This window comes from Scyliorhinus canicula, chromosome 8 (assembly GCF_902713615.1).
Source record: "Scyliorhinus canicula chromosome 8, sScyCan1.1, whole genome shotgun sequence".
Taxonomy (NCBI): domain Eukaryota; kingdom Metazoa; phylum Chordata; class Chondrichthyes; order Carcharhiniformes; family Scyliorhinidae; genus Scyliorhinus; species Scyliorhinus canicula.
In genome coordinates, this window is record NC_052153.1 from 190,087,603 (window position 1) to 190,107,481 (window position 19,879).

Genomic DNA, 19,879 nt, shown 5'->3' on the forward strand with positions numbered 1-19,879 from the left:
TTTGTTGTAGGTACTGTAATTTCTATTGCAAAAATAAACAAAGTACTTGGCAGAAAGGTGACTGAAGAACAGCCAAAGAATCTTGTAGAATTACAAAACAGTGACAAGTTTAGTTGTGACTCAGAACACTGCATGAATCCAGCAATTGCAGGCTAAATTAATTTGAGTGGAAAACTGACACCTGTAATGTTGGAGATTAAAGGCATTGTTCAGAGAGATGGCCAGAAAAATGGTTTGTATTTAGTACATTACAGTCTGTATACCCTGAAAGAAAGGAATATGGCAGATCAGGAGTACACAAAATTCTGGGTTTGTGGTATTGTGTGATTTAGCAATGGAAATTTGAATAACTGGTTGCCCAATCTTTGTCCCTTCCAGTCTCCTCGTTTTCTTTCTCTGTATCCTTGGAGAAATAAGACTGGTGTTCAAAGCTCTAATCTCGTCTTTCCTGCCTCCACCCTCCACTCGCTTATCGGTTTCTATCAATTAATATGCATCAAACCTAGTCACGAGGTGAAGAAAACCCCCTCTGTGAACCAAGGGCCATTTATTTGTGAAGAACATCGGTGTGACATCATCTTCTCCAGTTGCTAATTAAACCTTTAGCTGAATGTGGCTTCACTCATTTATCCAGCAGCCTAATCGAGGGTCCCATCTCCTCCCTGGTGTTCCTGACCCCCACCTCAGCAAATAGCTGTGGAGTAATCATTGAGACAAACCAATAGTCTGAGGGGTCCAACCGGTCTGGGATGCTTGCATTCTTCAAGTAGGGTGACTGGGCCATGGGACTAATTATGGGTACAAACAAGTGGTCTTACTACTTCTGTTGTGGCATCAACCAACCATGCCACTCCTGCATTGTAATTAATTCGAGTGTGGGTGATCATGACATCTCTCCAAATTAAATACCATAATAGTGTTGGATCTGGAGGACCAGATGCTGCTGAACTTATTTCTGTGAAGGGTCTCCTTGAATTATTACTGTAGATATAAATAAGTAACACTGGATTTGCCTGCTGGCATAATTGCATTTGGGTAATCGCAATCATTTCCAGCATTTCTGGGATTGATGAACCAATTTTGTCAGCGGTGAAGTAATGTCAGCAAATTGTGGAACATGTCTTCACCATTATCACATTTGAGATATTCAGTAACAACAGGAACTATCTGGTGTGTGGTTTCTAAATTCTCAAAGCATTGCCCCATTGAAATCCATATTGGTAAATTCACTTGCTGCTATGCAAAACGCGCTCTTTAAACTAGTCACATTGCTTCGTAATGGGGAGTTTCTCCTTATTGAGTGGCAGAGAGGGCTCAAAGGGCTGAATGGCCTCCTCCTCCTATCGGTAGTCTTGTCACTTGATTTTTTTCAAGTGATATTTTCAAAAAAGAATATCCTTTCCTACCACGTACAAGGAAAAATTGTGGTTCAATCACTGGACTAATTTGAGATGGCGAGAGAGAGTTGGGTGGGTGAGGAGTTGTTGGCAGAGACTAAATTGAACTGTGCTTCATACCTATTCAAATACATCAAGGGCAAAGAAACCAATCCGGGTTGGGTATCTTGCCTGGCTTGTCACTTGTCACTTGCTTATTATTCAAATTTGAATATAATTAAATGCAAATTTTGACTGCTCGTTGTGTGCGTACATTCCAAAGCTGGTTCTGTGTATCTCCATTTTTTTTCACATTTTAAACCACATCCTTGATATGATTACAGCTTCAATGTCACTTTCCTGCCTACACCCTATACGCTGAGATTCTTTTTTTTATTTATAAATTTAGAGTACCCAATTTATTTTTCCCAATTAAGGGGCAATTTAGCGTGGCCAATCCACCTACCCTGCACATCTTTGGGTTGTGGGGGCAAAACCCATGCGCAAACGGTGGGGATGTGCAAACTCCACACGGACAGTGACCCAGGGCCAGGATTGAACCTGGAACCTCGGCACCGTGAGCCAGCAATGCTAACCACTGCGCCACTGTGCTGCAATCTACCCTGAGATTCTTGACTAACAAAGGAGTCGTTCTAACTCAACCTTAAAAATATTCAATGACTCTGCCTCCTCCACTTTCTGGGGAAGAATGTTGCGCAGATTGCCGACCGTCTGAGAGAAGAAAATTCTCCTGATCTCCATCGTAAATGGGAGACCCCTTTATTTTGAAACTGGGTCCTCTGGTTCTAGTCTCTTCCCCCCCCCTCCTGCCCCCCACAAGGGGAAACAGCACCCATTCCGTCAAGCCCCCTCAGGATGTTACACATTTCATACGGTCTCCCCTCTTTTTAATTTCTCCACCCGTCTCCCAAATTGCCTGTCGTTCTTCAGTCTGTCGTTCTATTTAACCAGTGTTGTCCACAATGAATCACTGACTAGGAACTCTGTGGAAACACAGGGCTGAAATCTTTGCTACTCAGCTGGTAGCTGGCCCTCACCCCACCTACACCTGTCAATCAAAGCACTCCGGTGGGGATTTTTAACTCCTGGGCAGCTCCTGCCTGTGGGACATTTTTTTTTTTTGAAAAGCTCAAGTGTTGCGTGTACCCCAGCGATTTGTGATTTCCACATTGCCACAGCCAAATGGGGTGGTTTGAACTCGGTGCAGAGTTCGACTGGTCCTGCTGAGTTTGGGTCCCCCAGCTGTGGGAATTGTGCCTTGTCCCCTTTCCCCTACCACCATAAATTAAATGTCAGAAATGGGGATTGGTAATGTAAATCCATTTTTCAAGGTCCACAGTGTCTCCCTGGCTTTGTGAAAAATCTGGCTCACTGTTTTAGAGATCAGCTAATTTTAGTAAAATGTGCCTTATTGTAAATTGCGGGTTAATGGACTTTGCCTTCAGCGGTTGCTAAGGGTGTTTATTCACATATCAAATGTGGTAGACCCCACCCCTGTTCTTCATCCAGACCCTCCCCACTACACTGACCTGGGACTTGCACCCATTCCCCTTATTCTCTGTCAAGACCGAGGGTGTCATTTAGCCAACGAATAAACAGTCCTGGTGTGGGCACGTTTAACAAGTGCCAGGAACGACCCCGCTATTAAACGGGACTCTGTTCTTTTTCGAGCCTCGGCAACGAAGGCACTGCAGGGGCCGCACTTCCCTACAGTTCCTGCACTGAGGAGCTCAGCTCGTCCATGCAGGAAGCGATCAGTAGGCACCCCGATCTCTCGATCATCTCAGCATGACCCCTGGACCCCTCCTACTGATTATGGGGGTCCTCTAGCCCCCATCATCCCACCTCAAGGGCAGGGCACCCACCTGGGCCCGATTCCAGGGCAAGCTGGCAACCTGGCCATGCCACCTGGGCATCCAGGCACTGCCTGGGTTGAGCTGGTAGTGCCCAGGTGCCTGAGTGGCATCAGCAATGCCAGCGTACCATCCTGCCCAGAAGCTGATCACCCAGGCCTCTGATCGCTTGGGAGACATCCTCATCTTTCCCCAACCCCCCACCACCTCCCTCCACCTGGTCTCCCAATGTGAGGGGATTCTATCCTGGGCGCTGGGTAGCCAGTGCATGCGTACAGCTGAGACTAACTATTCACTTGAATATGCAAATCTGGGCCCCGCCGTTGTGAGTGGGATCTAGATTGCGGCATCTCACAAGATCCCGTTAGATCTCACTAAGTGTAACGAGCCAGGTAAATCCAGCGAGAGGCTTCTTGCGAGATTTGCAAGTCGGGTGCGGGCGTTAGATTGTGCCCACAATCTACCCTCGCCAAGCCCTGCTGTCTGTCTGAACCCAGCCCTCACCTACCCCACCCTCTTCTCTATCCAGGGACCCAGCTCTGGGTGCTGATGCTGCCTCACTGTTCACAGCATCTGTCCAGAAGTCAGATTGGGATAAATTATCTTTAATCTTCAATTTTAACTCACCGCTTCATCATCAAAACCTCATTTGAGCTGTTGATTATTCAGTGTTTGGTTTCTTCTGCGCTGGAGAGTTTAGTCAAACTGACCTTGAAGGCAGATACCATCTCTGTTTAATGGTTTTATCATCCATGGTGCGGAAGTCAAGCATATTAACACATGTTGTATATCATTTCAACAACTAACCAATAAACAGTAATCAAGGAAGCATCGTAAACACATTATTACTAATTTATCAACTCGTGTACAAAAATGTTAAAGGTCATTTAGTGTAAGTGGTGTGATTGAGTATTGAGATCACAAGTCCATGATTGCTTTCATTTTTGATTTTAAAAAGTAACCACAGGTGACCCGTGACTATTGCATTTGACACTCCTGCATTTGGCCAAATACGCGATGCTTCAGTGATTACCTTATTTGGAGACTTGAACCCAAAAGGAAATTAATCCCAAAAGAGCAAGCAGTCCAGAGTGTCAGGCAGTCCGCGTAGTAATCCTAGAATTTACAGTGCAGAAGGAGGCCATTCAGCCCATCGAGTCAGCACTAGCCCTTAGAAAGGGCACCCTACTTAAACCCACATCTTCGCCCTATCCCCGTAAACCGGTAACCCCACCTAGTCTAAGGGCAATTTAGTGCGGCCAATCCACCTAACCTGCACATTTTGGACTGAGGGGGGAAACCGGAGTCCCCAGAGGAAACCCACGCAGACACGGGGAGAACTTGCAAACTCTGCACAGACAGTGACCCAGGAATCGAACCTGGGACCCTGTAGCTGCGAAGCAACTGTGCTACCGTGCTGCCACTGTAATATTGATGGTTGGTTCTCAATGTAAACACTCCTCTCTGGAGCTCTCTGCATGTTGAAAAAGATCCCCACATGCCTCAGTTCAGTCCTATTCAATGAGAGCTCAGATAACCGCTGTACTGTATTGCTAACTTTAGTCAAATAATTTAAAAATAATATAAAACAAAAGCTGAACTCATCATTCATAACCTGCCTTTTGCCTGGGGGGGGAGCTAAACTGTGCACCATTAGTGGTATTTACATTTCCCCACTTGCTGGATATTTGAGGACAGCTCACTTAATAATTGGCATTGAACTAAACGTGACAACTAACCGCTCTCCCATGGTGGTCCCAGCTGCTCGGTAAAATTGTGAATAGGGACCATTATGTAAGAATAAACAGCATTTTGTCCGTTTTATAGAAGCAACCACAAGAGGTTATCATGCCTATCCTGGCCTCGCGCTGATCTACTTCCATGTTTTGATATTTTCCTCTTTTCTGTTTGTATTTATTTTCAGTCTGTTACCTAATTCCATTTTAATGTATTGAAATCTGTTTTAAATGGTGGTATTTGCCTTGATACTTATTTTATGGGTAAAGCATTCCATATTCTCTAACTTTCTTTTCACTGGTGGGTCAACCTCGGGCGTTGCCACTAACTTGCCAACCAGTGGAAACATTTTTTTAAATAAATTTAGATTACCCAATTATTTTTCCAATTAAGGGGCAATTTAGCGTGGCCAATCCACCTACTCTGCACATTTTTGGGTTGTGGGGGCGAAACCCACGCAGACACGGGGAGAATGTGCAAACTCCACACAGACAGTGACCCAGGGCCGGGATCGAACCGGGAACCTCGGTGCCGTGAGGCAGCAATGCTAACCACTGCACCACCATGCTGCCCAACCAGTGGAAACATTCTCACTCTTGGGCTTCTCAAGAATATTTTGGAAGCCTCAGCGAATCTTCCCCATGATCTTCTCTCCTGCGCTGGAAACAAGCACCAGGTTTTTGAACTTTCCCGCTTGATATTCTCACAGCTGCTATGGATCCAGTAAACATGCTAATGGCTCTCCTGTCCATCCAAAATGAAAATTCATGTCACTCTAATTTCTTCTGGCTCGGATAGATGAGAAGCATTTCAGATTTGATACCACTGTTGCCTGCTGCAGTAGAAAAGGCTCCTGTTGCCTAAACTATCCTCCCAAATGCAAAGAAGGATATCACATGGGCGGCACGGCAGCACAGTGGTTAGTGTAGCTGCCTCCCATCGGCAAGGACCCATGTTGGATTCTGACCTCTGGTGACTGCCTGTGTGGAGTTTGCACTTTCTCCGTGTCTGCGTGGGTGTCCTCTGGGTGCTCTGGTTTCCTTCATAGATGTGCAGGTTAGGTGGGGGTTATAGGAATAGGGGGCGGGGGAGCTGAGCCTGGGTAAAGTGCTCTTTTGGAGGGTTGGTGCTGATTCAATGGGCCGAATGGCATCCTTCTGCACTGTCGGGATTCAATGACATGTTAACAAAATGATGACAGATTGGAAGAGTTCTTGCCAAACACAATTGACTGACTTCTGTGCGAGATGATTTGGACGTGTGAATGAATCGATCCTGTCCTTTCTTCAAGGGGGCTGGCCACTGAATCACTCTGGATTCCGTTGATGCTTAGTTGCAGCACTTGCCAATGCTAATCATCCCCACAGCCCTCTGTCCGGTCACGTGCTATTGCAAATATTCCAGTTCCCAACTCATTCCAAGGTGGCGAGGGTTATTCAGTCTCTGTGAATGTGTTTGCAGCAATAAAAAATCTGTTCTGCCAGTGAATGAAATAAGAGGTGTCTGACATTTGTGTGAGACACAGGCTCAAAAGTGTTGTGGTCGCAACGTGTGCTGATTTTTAAAAAAATTTATTTTGCGCACCTTCCCTATTTCCAGTCGGAATGAAACGAGCAGCAAAACTTCAGCTACGCTGTTCTGTCTCTAGTATGCCATATGAACAAAATACACTATTCTTGCTTAATTGTCAGCAGTGCTCATCCACCTGCCGCTGTAGGCAATGGTGGATCCGATGGAACAGCAGAAGTTTGGGCTAATGGCTAATTGAATGCTTCAGAACCGCCATTGATTGACCACACAATGATGCTATGATCTCAGGCTTCACTTGAATACATTGCGATGCATTTATACTTTTTAGAAAAAAGAATATTGAAACGAGCTTTTTCTAAAAAAAAAAAGTATAGTAACTTTGATTATAAAATGCACAAGGTTTGGTTTTCTCTGTATAACTTGAATTGTATTTAATGGATTGTAAACTATTTATTCAAGGCTTTCTCTGGTCTCGTTTTGTAAATGCTAATACTGAGATTCACCGAATTAGAATGCTGTATGATGATGCATAACGAGATCTTAAATACAGTAGTTTCATATATGACCCAAATTAAATAAAATCTAAAGGACTTTGATGAAAAGCACAATAAACTGTACTGTTGCAATGAATTATTGCTATTGGTGAAAGGCAGGAGCTGGACTGGCTGACTGCCTCTCGTGTTTAAATAAAATAGTTGACATTTCATTTGGATGATTTCAGACTTTTGAGTAGATTTTGGGCGCGGTTACGACTATCGTGATCTGTTTTGTTGAACCCTTTTAAAGAAATCAAAACAACGTCAAATAAAGTTGATTCCTGGGTGCTTTGAATTCTACAGGCTGTTGGAAGTTGCATTTCATAGGTCTACATGACCAGATGGACTGGAGTTCAATTGAAAGCCTGTCCAAGGGGCAGAGGATCAGCTTCCACCCTCCTGGGACCCGTGTTCGAACCCGGCTCTGGAAATAGTGATTAAAAGATCACATCTCCGTAATGGCTGCTGAGGGAAATGAAAGGCATCCAAGTAATCTAAATACAGACCCCGGTGAGCTTCAGTTAATGGTGCAATATAGCTTCAATTAGGAAGCTTGCCAGAGCTAAAGGAAAGTGTCACCTGATACAGCTGTGGATTCTCGGCTGTGGCTAGGGATGCTAAGTCGCACCCTTGTTTTTTTTCATTTGAGGTTGAATAATGAATGAGGAGTGCAGAAGCCATCCCACGCTCATAGAACCCCTACAGTGCAGAAGGAGGCCATTCGGCCCATCACGTCTACACTGACCTATCGAAAGGCCGCCCTATTCCTGCAACCCCACCCTAAGGGGCAATTTATCATGGCCAATCCACCTAAGCGGCGCATCTTTGGACTGTGGGAGGAAACCCACGCCGGCACGGGGAGAACGTGCAGACTCCGCACAGATAGTCACCCGAGGTCGGAACCGAACCTGGGTCCCTGGTGCTGTGAGGCAGCTGTGCTAACCACTGCCACCGTGCCGGGAGATGACCCAGGAGCAAATTTTATCAAAAGATTGACTGAGTCTTCCTGCCTGGAGTGGTGGCAGGGAGCAGGTCACGTGCTCTGCACACCGATGCCACGTGCCCTGGTTGAAGAACGATTCTTCCATTTTGTTCGCAGCAAGCATCAGGCATGAAGAATTTAAAATGGATCATTTTGCAATAAAGAAGAGTAGGTCAAAGAGACAAACGGGCCAGTATCCTCACAACTGAATCTGCTGGACAGCGCGGCTCAGGAGATTCCACAGCCAGAAAAAGCAGTGCTGGTGTGAGTTCTTGGGTCTCTGATGAACAGCCTATTTAGAAGACGCTGAAACCTGGAACAAAGCAGTATAAAGATGATTTTTCAAGGTGTTTAATTGTGCCATTGCACAATGGCCGGCACGAGTCGCAGGTTAAAAATAGATCCCGAGCAAAAAAAAGTTTGAAAAACACTGATCCAAATAATATGGCACTCCATTCCATACACAAATTCTCACTGAAACATTTAATACAAGAATGATTGGAGTTGGCTCCAGTGGAGACCACAAATGTTTTTTCAATATAAGCATTAGTTTAAATAACTTGCATTTATTTAGAGGTTTTCACAGCCTCTGGTCATCCTACAGCCCTTGAGAGCCAGTGTGGTATTTTGTTTGAATCACTGCTGTAATGTGGGAAACGGGTGAAAACCTAGGAAATTCCTTGACTCTTTTCAATGACCTGCTGAATATTTCTATTACCAATGGGCCATGACCAAATGCACTTAAATTAAACACACGCCTAATTAATACGTGCTATTTGTTTTCAGAAACGACTATTTACATCTACTTCAAAGAGCAATGAAGGTTATTCATAGCTCAAGTCTGTTTCATCACTCAGTTAGATCATGGCTGATCTCTATCTCAACCCTATTTACCTGCCTTTTTTTTAACCATATCACTTGTCTTTTGCTTTCTGGTGAAGTTGGTACTTTTTTTTTGTGTTCAATAAACCTAGCCTCAACCATTTGGGGGAGATTCACCAAGACTTTGAATGCAGTAGTTCCTCCTAGCATTGCTCCTGTATTACCCCAGCTCTTAATTTTTTTAAGGTTCACCTCATACCCTTCATTAGTTCTGTTTTCCAAACGTCTAACCGTTGATGTGACATCATGTTTCCTCAACTTGGATTATTGAACATCCTCTTTTGTAGCTTTTTTGCATTCCCCTTTTTCTGATCTGCAACCTTGGCACCTCCCCCCTGCTCCCCACCGAACCTCAGACTCGCATTAGTAGGAATCTTGTAGAAGCGAAGGAGTGTGACCACTGGTCTGACGAACCTGACCCGAGCTATCATGGGGTAACCTCTACATATCCACCTGCACATCCATTCATTACTTGGGTTTCAACAGGTTCCCAGGCTCCATCAAGAGTGGTCTGGAGAAGGTGACCTGTCACCTTCTCTACTTTCGAGTGGATACAACTCCTGAATGCTTTGCGGGTTGACTGAGACACTGTAGTACTGAGGGAGTGCTGCATCGCTTTGGCTCAAAGTTTTGTCCCAAGCTGTTAATTTACTGATCCGGATGGAAATAACAAATCCAACATTTGAAGCATACTGAGAAACAAACTGTTCAGCTCAACTTTTATTTTTGCTCCACACCGGTCTCCTTCGACCCTGGTTTGTCAATATTCCCTCTATTTGTTTCTACCCCGTGCTTATCTTGATTGTCCTTAAATCCATCTGCATTATTGTGTCTTTAGCTGCTTCATCAATGACCTTCCTTCCAGAGTAAGTTCACTTATCACTGCACAATGTTCACCATTCACCCATACACCATCCAGTCCCAATCACCCAGGAGACGACCGCCAAAGGGGGACCTAGGTTAGAGGGCGAGAACCCCACCAGGCCACTTCCACTCCTGATGTAGCGTTTGGACCCGTAAGGCCAGAAAGGTAGACATCAGTTATGTTGGCACGCGGCAGCACACAGGAGAGCAAGGGCACAAAGCTTTACAAACATTTTCACCATTTTGCAATAAACACCCGTTCATAACGTTGCAACCTGCCTCCGTACTCTTGTCAGAAGGGTGTGAGGGATGGCCTGGGCTGGGCTGGCTACAGAGGGGACCCTGGGGAGCAGGGCAGATGTTGGGGGTGGCCTTGGCCCAGGCACCCCTGTTCAGCCAGTGTTCACCGCCCCGGTTCCTCGGACACCCCAAGGATTCGGTGGGACTGTGCCATGGAATGGCCAGTTCGCACGCAGGGACCGCCTAGGTGGACAGTGGAAATTACTACCGTGGGCAGAAGTTGGCCGTTGTCAAATGGTGTGGAGCACCAGAGCTCCTCGCAGAGCGGGTTGTCTTCATCCTCCATCTCGAGGATCAGACCCGCTGTGACTGCCAACCTATGACCTGTACCCCATAGTCTGGCAAGTTACTGCCAACCCAGGACCCGTACCCCATAGTCTGGCAGGTAGAAAGCACGGAGGGGGTTGAAAGGAGGGTGGGGGTGTGGCGCAGGGAGGGTGTTCATGGGTGGGGGTGGTTGGCTGGGGCGACGTATGGGGGTGAGCTGGGATGTCTGTTCCCCTGGCCAGGCCTCCAAGTCAGTGAATCTGGAGGCAATCAGAGTGCCCTGTGCGTATTGGTCCTGGCGCATATATTGTGCGATCTCCTGTGCCGGCCCAGGCCCCATGTCCTGCCCATCGTCACCCTCCCCCACATCCTCCTCATCAGGCTACACTTGGCGCTTATCCTCATCCTCCAGCACGTCGCCTCTCTGCTATGTGATGCTGTAGAGGATGCAGAAGACCACCACAATGTGGGAGGCTCCTAGCGCTATACTGGAGGCCCTCCCACCCCCCTGAGCGGTCCAGGCTCCTGAATTGCATTTTCAGGAGACCAAAGCACCACTCTATAACACTCCTGGTCGCTGTATGGGCGCCGTTGTAGTGGGTATCCACATTGGTCTGTGGTCTTCAGGTAGGCATCATCAGCCACAACCGCAGTGGATAACCCCTGTCACCCAGGAGCCAACATCAGCCGGGAGAGTGCCTCGAAGAGGCCAGGTCCTGTCATTTACACCAGGGTGAAGGTGTCGTGCGCCTTGCCTGGGTATTGGGCGCAGACGCGCATCATGCACAGCTGATGGTCACACACCAGCTGCACGTTCATCAAATGGAAACCCTTCCAGTTTGTGAGGACTGGCCTGTCATTGGCCGGTGCTCGTAGGGTGACATGTATCCCGTCTATCACACCAAGAAGGCAGACAGCATTGTCAGAGACCCCTCCCACCCAGGCATTGTCTTCTTCCAGACCCTTCTATCAGGCAGAAGGTACAGAAGTCTGAAGACTCGAACACCCAGACATTGGAACAGCTTCTTCCCCACAGCTACCAGACTCCTGGATTTGGATTTTGTTTATCGTCACGTGTACCAAGGTACGGTGAAAAGTAATTTTCTGCGAGCAGATTATTAAGTACGTGAAAAGAAAAGGAAATACATAATAGGGCAACACAAGATATACAATGTAACTACATAAGCATTGGCATCGGATGAAGCATACAGGGTGTAGTGTTAATGAGGTCAGTCCATAAGAGAGTCATTTAGGAGTCTGGTAACAGCGGGGAAGAAGCTGTTTTTAAGTCTGTTCGTGTGTGTTCTCAGACTTTTGTATCTCCTGCCCGATGGAAGAAGTTGGAAGAGTGAGTAAGCCGGGTGGGAAGGGTCTTTGATTATGCTGCCCGCTTTCCCCAGGCAGCGGGAGGTGTAGATGGAGTCAATGGATGGGAGGCAGGTTCGTGTGATGGACTGGGCTGTGTTCACAACTCTGAAGTTTTTTGTTGTCCTGGACCGAGTAGTTGCCATAGCAGGCTGTGATGTAGCCAGATGGGATGCTTTCTAGGTGCATCTACAAAAGTTGGTAAGAGTTAATGTGGACATGCTGAATTTCCTTGGTTTCCTGAGAAAGTGAAATGAAATGAAAATCGCTTATTGTCACGAGTAGGCTTCAATGAAGTTACTGTGAAAAGCCCCTAGTTGCCACATTCCGGCACCTGTCCTGGGAGGCCTGTACGGGAATCGAACCGTGCTGCTGGCCTGCTTTAAAAGCCAGTGATTTAGCTCAGTGAGCTAAACCAGCCCCTGTAAAGTAGTGGAAGTATAGGCGCTGTTGTGCTTATGTTGTGCATACCACCAACACCCCCCCCCCCCCCCCCCCAATGCCCAACTAGGTCCAATGGGCTACATGGTGGCCCCAGTTGACACTGCAAACTTTGGCTCCGGCGCTGCCCTGTACCGTGGAGGCCTACACTGCAGACCCTGCCCCACATATCCCACTCCCCAGAACCCACATGCAAAGCAAAGATTGACACCCGGTCGGTAGGCCCCGATCGCGGGCCAGGCCACCATGGAGGCCTCCCCCTCTCCAGAATGGCCCCCGCAGACACACCTGGCGGGACCTGATAACCCACAGCAGCAGGACCCGGCCAAGCTCGACGGCCAATCGGCCTATCGGAGCCCGGAGAATCACCGGGGGGGGGGGGCACTTTCAACGGCCCCCGACTGGCACGGTGGCGATCCCGCGGACACCCGAGAATCGGTAAGCTGGCGTCGGGGCTTCCCGGCCTTTAATCTGCACGCTTCCTGTGAAGGAAAGTGTGCGAAACCATCATCTGGAACAAAGACTCTTTCTTCCCACCGCTTATGATTTTCACCCCTTTCTGCCTCTGTGTTTGTCTGTCTTGTTTGTGGGTGTTGAGGGTGGGACAGTTAAAATGGGTAGTATGTATTAGCTTGTCATTAACCAGTTGTATTTACTGCATATTTCATTATCGTCCTTGCTATCAATAAACAGTCATTGTGTTTAAATTTACAAACCTGGTGACTGTAATCATTGGACAACCAAGGACCAAAGACTTTGGGTATTTTTAGAAGAAATATTGGATAATTCACAAGTGTTGTGACTTTGGGGCACGTGGTTCTGGAATTGGACTAGCCCCAACCAAACCGGACTCCGCTCTTATACAGGGCAGCTTGCACTCCACTGAGTGAGGCTTTTTTCTTTGCTAACTCCGGACCCATGTCCTGATAAAACCTGACAAGGTGGCCTTCCCACTTAAAATCACGGTGTTCCCTCGCCCATCGCAAAACTTTCTCCTTTTCCTTCAACCTGTGGGTCTTCAGAACGAGGCTTTGGCTGAAGTGTGCAATGGGCTCGATCCAATTCAGGCGGGGATGTGAACCTCCGCCTACCATTTTGCAGAATGTGCCCGAGATGTATTCCGTGGGCGTAGGTCCCTCATTCCACTCCGTCAACCCCACAATCCATATATTTTGCCTCGTGGACCTGTTTCTACGTCATTCAATTTGGCTCTCGGTGATCTAGACTTCTGGCATTATTGAGGCATTCCGTGCCTGGTGGGCACCGCGGGGACTGCGGTACATTATTCATTCCTTTAATCACATTTTGTGTTGATGTTTAAAGTTTCTTTTGAGATTTTACTTAGCTTGACGGAGGATCCCTTTAGGAACTGCATTTTTCATTCATCCCAGAGTTTTTTAGTTAACAAAAAGCACGGAGCTCTGATGTCTTCAGGCTTTATAAGAATTGATGCGACCATCAATTCACTCGAGACATGAGTAGAAGTAAACCGTGGCTTTAATCAACTTAGAACAGTGCCTGCCTGTGACTGATCCAATACTGAGAGTCGCCTACAGGTCGACTGCTCTTTATACGTCCCTTCAAGGGGAGGAGCCATGGATGGAGCCCATTCATGCCCCAACATGTTTCCCTATGAATAATGCTATACAGTGGCCCATAGGAGAAACCCACAAGGGCAACAGCATGGCACAGATACAAATACAATGGTGGATTATTGGTATCATACATTCACCACAAGAGTTATTGGCTAAATTGCCTGTGTGCTAATTCACCCATGTGCCTCACCTTAATGAATGAACCCACAGGGACTTTATCCAACTCCTTAGGAGCGTTTGCTGCCTTATGTCATTGAGCCTTAGTATTATTTCATTAACTCGTCATGGTGATCAGTGGTGGTCAGATAAGCGGCCGCAAGATTAAATACAGGTGCGACATGCGGTAAAATGGACAACGGTCCGAACTTTGTGCCCAACATAAAATCGGGCCCACTAAATTAAGAATTGGACATTTAAAATTAAATCACAGTCAGCTCCAGGACTGGCCTGATGGAGAACATTCTGGCAAGGCGAGAAGAGGGGTATGAAGATCAACCACCAGGACCCTCCCCAGCGAAGACTGGCAGAGGTAGCAGAGAAGACTGGACGACCGACCAGAGACAGAAGGAGGCAGCCCACCTCCGCAGACAGAAGGTCCTGAGGAATCGAGACTCCGAGAAATAAACCCACAGCTCAACTGACTCCATCTTGGGATCATTTCGTATTGTTTTGGGGTAATATAAGAGAGGTAACTGTTTGATAAATAAATTTGAGTGAATCGTACACTTGTTTGTCCTTTGTTCATCTCGCAAAGAAACACACCTGGGTAAAACATTGGAGTAATAAACTGCTCAAAATGCCTGAGGTTTTTTTAAAAATAATTTTTATTAAGGTTTTCACAAAATATAAACAACAAAACAATATTAACAGAATAACCATGGTAAAAACCCAAGAACAACACCCACCCCCCCTACAAAAGCAACTACTAAATCGAAAAAAAAAACAACAGAAAGGAAAGAGATAACACCCGCCACATCCAACCAACCCATGTACACACCTCTCCCTCCCACCAAACCCAATTCCCCCCGCCCCCCATGGGTTGCTGCTGCCGGCCTATTTCCTTACCATTCCGCCAGGAAGTCCAGGAAAGGCTGCCACTGCCTAAAGAACCCTTGTACTGATCCCCCAGGGCAAATTTCACCTTCTCCAATTTGATAAACCCCACGATATCATTGATCCAGGCCTCCAGGCTTGGGGGGCCTCGCATCCTTCCATTGAAGCAAGATCCTCTGCCGGGCTACTAGGGACGCAAAGGCCAGACACTGGCCTCTTTCGCCTTCTGCACTCCCGGCTCCACTGCAACCCCAAAAATTGCGAGTCCCCAGCCTGGCTTGACCCTGGATCCCACCACCCTCGACACCGTCCTTGCTACCCCCCTTCCAAAACTCCCCCAGCGCTGGGCATGCCCAAAACATATGGGCGTGGTTCGCTGGGCTCCCCGAGCACCTAGCACACCTGTCTTCGCCCCCGAAAAACTTACTCATCCTCGACACAGTTATGTGGGCCCTATGCAGCACCTTGAACTGTATGAGGCTAAGCCTCGCACAGCAAGAGGAGGAATTCACCCTTTCCAGGGCATCCGCCCACGTTCCCTCCTCAATCTCCTCACCCAGCTCCTCTTCCCATTTACTCTTCAGTTCCTCCACCGAGGCCTCGTCTACCTCCTGCATTACGCGGTATATGTCTGAAATCCTCCCTCCTCCAACCCACACCCCCGAGAGCACCCTGTTCCGTACCCCACGTGAGGGCAGCAAGGGGAACCCCTCCACCTGCCGCCTGGCAAACGCCCTTACCTGCATGTACCTAAACATGTTCCCCGGGGGGAACCCAAACTTCCCCTCTAACTCCCCCAGGCTCGTGAACCTCCCATCCACAAACAGGTCCCTCAACCTCCCAATACCTACCCTATGCCAGCCCAGAAATCCGCCATCAATGCTCCCTGGAACAAACCGATGGTTCCCCCGTATCGGGGACTCCATCGAGCCCCCCCACCTCCCCCCTGTGGCGTCTCCATTGCCCCCAAATTTTGAGGGTATACCTCGTTGGAGGGAGCGGCAACGACGCCGTTACCAGCGCCTCCAGGCTCGTATCCACACAGGACGCCATCTCCATTCTCTTCCATGCTGCCCCCTCCTGGTCCATTACCCACTTACACACCATCGCTGCGTTGGCAGCCCAATAGTACCCACAGAGGTTGCTGCCTGAGGTTTTATAGACAGCAGTGGCGTCCCTGGGTGGGTTTCGATAAAAAGTGACCTAGTTGGTCCAAATTCGAACCCACCAACCTTGTATTCTCCACTATTCAGCCTGAGGCTGAATTAAGAGGGCAGTCGCCCCACGTGATGGCCAGGATTCAAGTGAGTGGACTAGAGTACAGGCATCTGACCAGTAAATTGGGCCATAAACCGGGTGTATGTAACACAAGGTGAACAAATTGCATAGCTAGAAATATGATCGTCAAGGGAGTTGGCTAAACTGTGGGCGGGAATTTAGTGCAAGCTGGACCCCTAACTCGGCTGATTCACATGCGGCCTTGACGAACCCGAGTGAGAGGATTAGACGCAGTCAGCTGTGCCGAATGGGAGGAAAGCCTTAAAGGTTACTTAAATAATAAGTGGATGGAGTGGGGTGACACTCCGATATCAGATTTGGGACCCAAACGCAAAGTGTGTTGGAACCACTTCCATTGGGTAGACGGGCTTCCACGATAGGTAAGGCGATTGCCATCGCTTGTTGTTTCGAGCAGTTTTGCAGGAGATTTTAAAAATCAAACAGGAATTCGGTGACGTTACAGTGCGTATCGGGAAACTGGAAAACGAAGTAGGGATGAGTCAGCAAAGGCTCCACTTTCCCCCACGTGATCAGCCAATTCTATTTGTGTTTCCAAGGCAACACTTAGCCCCGATTGAACTTGTTCTCGCTCGATGAGATCCCCAAAAGCAAAAGGACCCAACTGTTTCTTGTTTATTCTTTCTGAATGAGGGCAAATAATGGGGAAGGGGAGAGGCTCCCAGCTGCATGAATGTCCCAGACTCCAGGCCCGGCCTGGTGGATCTACCTGTTAGCCCACCTGGGACTAGTTACTGTTTTTTTCACCGTTCTTGTGCTCGTCTCCCAGCCCCCCCCCCCCAACATGTCATTGACTCCTTACTGGGGTGCAGCTCTGAAAGCCAGTCACCCTTCATACAATCTCTACAGAGCAGAAGGAGGCCGTTCGGCCCATTGAGCCTGCACTGACCCTCCGGATGTGCACCCTACCCCTAGCCCCGGAGAAAACCCACGTAGACACGGGGAGAAAGTGCAAACCCCACACAGATAGTCACCCAAGGCCATTGAACCCAGTTCCCTGGCGTTGAGAGGCAACAGTGCCACTGTGCCACCCCAGATGCCCACTATTTATGTGTGTGCTTAGGTAACAGGTATTGACAGCCCTCAACAAAGGTAGAAACTACTGGACAATCTCAGCAGGTCTGTCAGCATCTGCGGAGAGAGAGAAGGGAGCTGACGTTTCGAGACTGGGCGACTCCAAGTGTTGACAGCCTGTTCATTCACAGGAAGCCATCTCAAATTAAGCCCAGTCTACCCATGACGTCATCACGTGAACATGATCAAAGTGGGAGCCCGTACGATATACCGTTTCCCCTTCACTTGTCCTGAGTTTTAGCGCCATCTGCTGGCAGGAGAGGCTAAGGTCGCGAAGGATTTGTTTGAATGAATCCTTTCAAGATGTGACGTTTTAATTATTCACCGGTTGGTATTATTTGAAAACATTTTATGAAGGTATTTGTAACTTTATAATTACAAACAACAGAAAAGAAAGCAAATCCAAATAGAAACATAGTACATACACCATTTCCATCCCTAACAAGCCCTCCTACCCTTAATAAAAAATAGCCTAACTCCCCCCCCCCCCCCCCCCCCCACCCCTACCCCGGACAGTCAATTTTCCCCGGATGAACCCAAGCGTTGACCCTCTCAGGGCGAACTTTATTTTCTCGAGACTGAGAAACCCAGCCATGTCACTAACCCAGGTCTCTGATTTCGGGGGCTTTGAGTCCCACCACGCTACCGATATCCGTTTCCGGGCTACCAGGGAGGCAAAGGCCAAGACGTCAGCCTCTCTCGCCCCCTGGACTCCCGGGTCTTCCGACACTCCAAAGATTGCCACCTCTGGACTCGGAACCACCCTAAACTTTAGCACCGTGGACATGACATCTGCAAAACCCCCTAAGCTTCGGGCATGCCCAAAGCATGTGGACATGATTTGCTGCCCCCACCCTGTACACCTCGCACACCTGTCCTCTACCCCAAAAAACTTGCTCACCCGGACCACCATCAAGTGTGCCCGATGAACTACCTTAAATTGTATCAGGCTGAGCCTGGCACATGATGAGGATGTTAACCCTGCTCAAAGCATCCACCCACAGACCCGCCTCTATCTCTCCCCCCCCCCCCTTCCCCCCCAGCTCATCTTCACACTTGATGCACAATCAACGGACACGAAACGTAGGTGAAGTCCAAAACGAAAAGCTTTAATCAGCAAGAAGTGAGCCCGGCAGCAGATGTGCAGAAATGGCCTGGCTGCTGGGGAACACAGGTTCTTATACCCCGCCTCGTAGGTGGAGCTACCTTCCTCTTAGCCAATAGGAATACAGAGAACACGATACTTGGGCCAATGGGCAGCTCACACTCCCAGGTACCGTAATACCCCTAGTCATACTACCACAACACTTGCCCTTTAGTTCCTCTATCTGAGTTTCCTCCGACTCCATAAGCTCTTTGTAGATATCTGAAACCTTCCCCTCCCCCACCCCCATTCTGGAATTTACCCTGTCCTGTATCCCCCGTGGTGGTAGGAGCGGGAAGGTCGGAACCTGCCTTCGCAAGAAATCCTGGACCTGCAGATATCTAAACCCATTCCCTGCCGGCAGTTCAAACTTCTCCTCTAAATCCTTCAAACAGGGGAAGCTCCCGTCTATAAATAGATCCCCCATCCTCTCAGTCCCTGCTCTCTGCCATCTCTGAAACCCCTATCCAGCCTTCCCGGTATAAACCGATGGTTGTTGTAAATCGGGGCCCAGACCGATGCTCCCTCCGCTCTCCTATATTTCCTCCACTTCCCCCAGACTCTCAGAGCCGCCACTACCACCGGGCTTGTGGAGTACCGGGCCGGCGAGAATGGCAGAGGGCACGTTATCAGTGCCCCCAGACTTGTGTCCTTGCACGATGCCGCCTCCACTCGCTCCCACACCGACACCCCCCCCCCCCCCCCCCCCCCCCCCGCAACCCCCCGGACCCCCACTACCCACTTCCTAATCATGGCTATATTTGCCGCCCAGTAATAGTTACTAAATTTCGGCAGCACCAACCCACCCTCCCCTCAACTACGCTCCAGCAACACTTCCTTAAGTACAGCACAGGAACAGGCCCTTTGACCCTCCAAGCCCGTGCCGACCTTGCTGCCCGTCTAAACTTTTGTTCTTTGTTCACTCGTGGGGTTTTACCCGCCCACACAAAGCCCAAAATCACCTTGTTTAACCGTTTAAAAAAGGCCCTTGGGATAAAGATGGGGGGGGCACTGAAAAACGGAACAGAAATCTGGGGAGGACAATAATTTTCACGGTCAGTACCCTCCCCGCCAGTGACAGCGGGAGCATGTCCCACCTTCTAAAGTCCTCATTCGTTTGCTCTGCTAGAAGGGTCAGATTTAACTTATATAGTGTCTCCCATTCCCGTGCCAGTTGAATTCCCAGATAGCGCACCAGTTGGTATTAAACAATCCAGTTTAGGTGGTGAAGGTCTCGCACTGCCATTGACAAGGTGCCCACCTTCACCGAATAGTCCACATTCCTGTGTGTGAAAGTTGGACGTTAAGCTTAAGCAGCTGGGAGAATGTGTCTGTAGTTTGTCTTCTTGCTGCTCTCCAACCTCATCAACATTGACCGGGACAAATCAGACGCCCCAGTAATCGACAGGCCATTGGCGGCACAGCTGGCAAGCCATGGAACACGTCATTGTCCTCGGGTTGGACACGAAGGTGTCCCCACCACAAACTGCCTCCACCACCAGAAAACAGACCGGGGTGGGATTGGGGGAGCGCAGATCGTCCTGGCTAGGAGGTCCAACGGCA